At 59.3% G+C, this 5,268-nt stretch overlaps 1 long non-coding RNA gene across 1 annotated transcript; it reads right to left on the bottom strand.

The window, feature by feature from the left end:
* Positions 1-1,385: 1,385 nt before the first annotated feature.
* Positions 1,386-3,600, bottom strand: LOC308560225. The gene is made up of 3 exons (XR_013999309.1): positions 3,425-3,600; positions 2,608-2,733; positions 1,386-2,369 (listed from the first exon to the last, which is right to left on the bottom strand). It is a non-coding gene; the product is annotated as an uncharacterized lncRNA (long non-coding RNA).
* Positions 3,601-5,268: the final 1,668 nt, after the last annotated feature.

The raw sequence follows: 5,268 nt of genomic DNA, 5'->3' as shown, positions 1-5,268 counted from the left end.
CAGGCTCCAACAGGGCCGGGGGGTCAAACCTGCAGCCAGGTACGTGCCCTTGACCAGGAATTGAACCCGGGACCCTTGGGGGGGGGGGGGCGCGGTGGCTGCTGCTCTAACCACTGAGCCCACCAGCCAGGGTGCCTTTGCTGTGTTTTTACTCAAAAGCCCTCCTTGGTCCAGGCAGAGACGGCCCCCCATCCGACGGGTCACCGCTGGGGGGTTGTCGTGGTCCCGAGTCTCCCCAACAGGCTCTGCTCCCCTGCGACGGGCTGGGCGCGGCTGCCCGGAGCCAGGCCTCCGTGTTCGCTTTCCTCGGAGCTGCTCTCCTGTTGGTTTTAGGGTGGGGGGGACACAGGTGTAGATGGTGTCGGCGTCCTCGGAAGGCCTGGAGGGGCTCGAGGGGCTGGACAACGCTCCTTGTTTCTCTCTCCGGCCTTTGCAGCCAACGCCGGGCCCCCCGGAGAGCCGCCCGGTCCTCCGGCCTCTCCTCCACCACGGCCGGGGGGACGGGCCAGAGCACAGCCCCCTGCCCCCACCCAGGTCCCCGCCTGGGGCCCCGCCCTCGGTCCCCTTTTCTCCAGGGTCCCTGGGATGCCCCGAGCCCCTCAAGACGAGGAGAGAGAGGCAGAGCCGGGGAACAGAAGGACCGCCCGCGCTTTTAGAGGCGGCGATAGCGCTCCGTGCCCCGAGCGCCAGGCCGTGGGGCTCCCGAGCCCAACGCACAGCGCCCGAGATTTGAAACCCAGCTCGTGTTTCCCGGGAAGGGCTCTATTCTTCATGCTCGGAAACAAAGAAGCCAATTTCATGCTTCAGGGAGCTGGCCGATGGCCCCGGGCCGGGGAAGGACGCCCTCGCCGGGGCGGACACGGGGAGCCACAGGCTGGGACTCGCGGGAGACCACAGAGGGGCCGAAAGGGGCGTCCGGGGACCACGGGGACCAAATCCAGCGAGGGGGGGGAGGGGGGAGGGGGGAGGGGGCGCGTCTCGTTTTCAGTAACAGTGTTGCCTTCGCCACATTAGCTCCGCTAATTCTCCCCCCTCCCCCAGCCCGGCCGCCGGCTTTCGGACGCCGAGCTGTAATTTTCTATTTAATTAGTTGCAGTTCTGTTCGATGGCAACAGGTCCGGCTAATGCCGCTAATTGTTTATCCAGCCTTCGGTAATATCTCATTAGCTTTATGGGCTACGGGCTCCCCATCAGCTGCAGAGCTCATTTTCTGCAAACCGGGGGACGCCGCGGCCGGGAGCGTCCTCTCGGAGAAACGCGACAGAACCCAGCCGACAAACGGACGACGCCCGGCGGGTTGGAGAAGCCCGTTGTCATTGTCGGCTGCGGTGTCCCTCGGGGAAATAACGCCCAAAAATGGTCTTCCTCTAATTTTTTTTGTTTTTAAGAAGGATCCGCCTAAGCCATCCGTCGTTTTTATAAGAGCCGTTACCCATCAGGCATCACGGAAACGCAGGCACGAGGTGAGGCCGCGAGCGAGGTGCGCGGGGGCAACCCGACCCGGCCCCCTCTCACTCGCTGGGACACAGTGAACCGTTACCCAGGTGACTTTTATGGCATCGGCGTGATTTCTGCTCCCCGAGAGGACGGGAAATTCCGAGGATAACTGTACGATTTACCTGTAACCCCCTGTCGCCTCGTCTAAGTTTGACGCCTGGTTCCGTCCACCCTCCTTCCTCGCCCCTCCCCTGCCACCTTTGATGCAAAGTGCAAGATGTTTGCCTTGGTCCTGGCTGGTGTGGCTCAGTGGTTAGAGCGTCGGCCGTGCACCCAAGGGTCAGGGGTTCCATTCCCAGTCAGGGGCACGTACCTGGGTTGCGGGTTTGATCCCTGGGCCTGGTCAGGGTGTGTGTGGGAAGCAACAAATCGATGCGTCCCTCTCCCATCAATGTCTCTCTCTCCCTCCCTTCCACTCTCTCTAAAAATCAGTGGGAAAAATATCCTCAAGGGAGGGTTAACAACAAAAATGTTTTCCCTACACGTGCCTCCCCTCCCTCTCTCCAGCGCTGGCCTCTCTGTAGCTTATCTGGTCCCTTATTTTAAGACCAAAAATATATATACATTATGCCCCTCCCCACTGCCCCCACCACCTTTGGACCATGTGGATGGACTGTCCCCTTTTTCAGAGTTGCAGACAAGAAACGAGCTCCGCCCGTTGTCACAGTCACAGCAGAGTGTTGCTAACAGAACGTCCCTGCAGATGAGCCTGCCCGGTAACAGCCGCGGGGCTTCCTCCGCCCGGTCGCTGGGCGCACAGTGGCTCCTGGTCCTGCTCGTGTCAGTTCTCCAAGGGGCTCCTCTGCTTGAGGGGACGTGTGGACCTTCTCACAGCCCGGACCCCACTGGGAACGTGCTCTTCAATGGCCAGGCTGAAAAACGCAAAGTTGCCACTCAGCCACGGACTACACCGGGCAGGATGTAATTGCCACCCAGTGAAGTGCTGCGGGGACTTGATCGGCCGGGCCGAAGACAGAGGTGGGTCCGACTCTGGCTGCCTAACCGTGGCCACGGCAGAGACCCGGGCAACAATGCAGGGGGCATCTGAGGACCTGTACGGAAGGAGCGGGAGAGCCCGTGCGTGGCAAGGGAGTCGAGAGAGAAGCCTACCCTTCAGTTGGACATGGAGAGCAGAGGTGACGGACTCGGGCCTCTCTTGATTGGCCGTTGCCCATTCAGTTCAGGCGAAGGTCAGTGTCCATGACCGACAGGCATTCCGGGAGTCACCTGTGCTCACTGTCGCAGTACGATATATAAATATATAAACAGACTTATTTTAAGGAACTGGCTCACACCGTTGCGCAGACTGGCAAGTCCAAAATCTACAGAACAACCCAACTTGTTGGAGACCCAGGCAAGAGTCGTGGTTCACGTCCAAAGGCTGCCTGGGGGCAGGATTCCCTCTCCCTTGCGGGATCTCGGTCTTTTTCCTAAGGCCTTCAACTGATTGGACAAGGCCCACCCTGTCATGAAGAGTAATCTGCTTTACTCAATATCTACTGATTTCAATAAAAAAAATATCTTTGCCAAAAAAATCTACAATAGTGTTTGACCCAATATCTGGGCACCATGGCCGAGCCAAGTTGACACATGAAATGACCCATTCCGGGGACTTTCTCCACTGCAGCTGTTCTCCTCGACCTACTGGGAGACCTGGCTCCAGGGGCATAATAGGAAGGCCCAGCAGCATCCTCGAGCGCCCGGATCTACGCCCAGTGCAACCAGTAACTAGTCTCGAACCAATTCATCTCAAATCAATAACATATTATCTGCTTAGAACGGGCCTGCCATCCTGTCAGAGGGTCACATGGGACCTTTTGTCAGCTTCTTTGAGCTGAGCCCTGTGGCCAGTGTCTATCTTCTGTGGGAGGTGGCCACAGGCCGAGCCCCAGGAATGGCTATAGTCGGTCCCTCCTCAGGAAGTTACCTGACTGTCCAGATGCCATCGGGAAGGCGAGAGGTTTATGAAATCGCTCCAAGCATTGCACTGAATGTCGCCTTGCTTCCTTGCACCCTTCTGTTTTCGGTGAACAGAGCCGTAAACACACAAGATTCCTCCAATAAGTCCCGTGACCTTTCTCCTCGACTCAGCCAGGCAAATGCAATATTGACTCGGCGAGGAAGGGATTTCTCAACCTTCCCGCGGAAGGCTGGATTTGGCATAACCTTTGGACCAAAGCCGGCTTCTGTGAGCCAACAAACATGATCTCAAAGGTTACTTTTAAAAATAGCTCCTGGACGTGCAGCCTGCAAATAAAGCCACAGGATGTCGGGTGGACTTGGGTCATTTATAATCAGGGTCACCCCTCGGTGGAAAATGCTCCGCAGAGGCCCGTCGCTGACCGATGTCACGGTGATCGCTCAGAAGCCGCCCTTGGTTTTCCACGCGGGATTCGGGACCTCCACCTTCCCGCCTGCGGGCCACGCTCGCTGCGTGCGTGCGGCCTCCACGCAGCCCTCTGGAGGGAGATCCAGATCACAGGCCCTCGCTGCTCATCCTGGACCGGCAGAGGCTCAGGCACACGCCCGGTGCCGACGTGGCCCGGCCTCCTCAGAACCGCGTTTTCCCAGCAGGGGAGCGGGGCTGGCCTCCCTTGGAAGCCTGACACGAGCAAAATCTGACGAGGTGGAGCCGTGGTGGAAATTTAGTGACGCTCTTTCCGATCCAGCCTCTGAGCTCTTTGCTGTGCCCTTCAGGATCAATGGGGAGCCCAGAGCTTCACCGCCCGATGGTGCTGGGCTGCAGACATGGCAGCTGTGGGGTCCTTGGTGGGGGGGGGAGGCCCCCTGTGGCCTCTGTCCCTCTAGTCGAATCACAGGGTAGTGGGCTTCTGTGGGTCCTGAAGCCTCGAGACTCCGGGCACCTGTGGTGACCGAGTGTCATAATTCTAGAGCCTCTGAGCACATCGAGAAGTGACCATGGGATGGAGATGGGGTTCCCCCTTCCTCCGCTCCCCTCGGAGGAGGTCCTCTCGCAGCTCCCCTTTTTCTGGGAGTCTTTGTACCTGATGCTTTTTCTCCTTCTGGCTCCCCCAGCCCAAATCCCTGGGACCCTTCTTATCCAGGGGTCCTCGCTGAGACACGGGGTTCAGCAGCGGGACTTCCTGGGGCCAGAAAATGAGTTTGCCAATGAGAGTGGACCCTGGAGGGGCTGCAGTCAGGGGCCTCTGGCAGCTGCCAGGATGGAGCGGATCCCAGGCCCACCTGTCCTGCTGTTTGTCTAGGAGACAAAGCCGCGGTCGGAGCCGGGCCTCCCACAGAGATCTCTGGCGGGACTGGTGCCCACCCCAGGGAGCAGCAGGCGAGACTCCAGTCCCCACGACCCTCCTAAGGATGCCCCTCGATCCCTTCAAGAAAATGGGCCCCTGTTCTATCCATGATTCCCCCAGTGGGGTCCCCTCATCCCCGAGACCCCTGAGCTTGGCCTGGCTCTGGACCAACCAGCCACGGCGACCTCTCTTAGCAACAGTTTAATCCTGTTTCACAGCCTCCCTACGACCTTGTTCTACTGTGATGAAGGACGGGGGATGCGTGGACCTGCGTTCCCCACCTGCCCCTGCTCCGGTCCCCTACCCTCCACCCCAGAAGGGATTAGGAAACATTTCTCCCAGGATGAGAAAACTTTGGAAAAGGGAGAAAAATGCAGGCGTGGCCTTTGGCCACCAGCCCCCGGTGGATTTCTGTCCCTGGCACCGGGCAGAGCCGGCCCCAGCCTTCTGAGGGGCAGAAACCAGAGCTCGTGCACTGGCTGAGAAAACGGGTGTGAGCAGG

The sequence above is a fragment of the Miniopterus schreibersii genome (assembly GCF_964146895.1).
Source record: "Miniopterus schreibersii genome assembly, chromosome: 8".
Taxonomy (NCBI): domain Eukaryota; kingdom Metazoa; phylum Chordata; class Mammalia; order Chiroptera; family Miniopteridae; genus Miniopterus; species Miniopterus schreibersii.
Note: the sequence above shows the minus strand (reverse complement) of the source record. Positions and strands in the feature narration are given on the sequence as shown.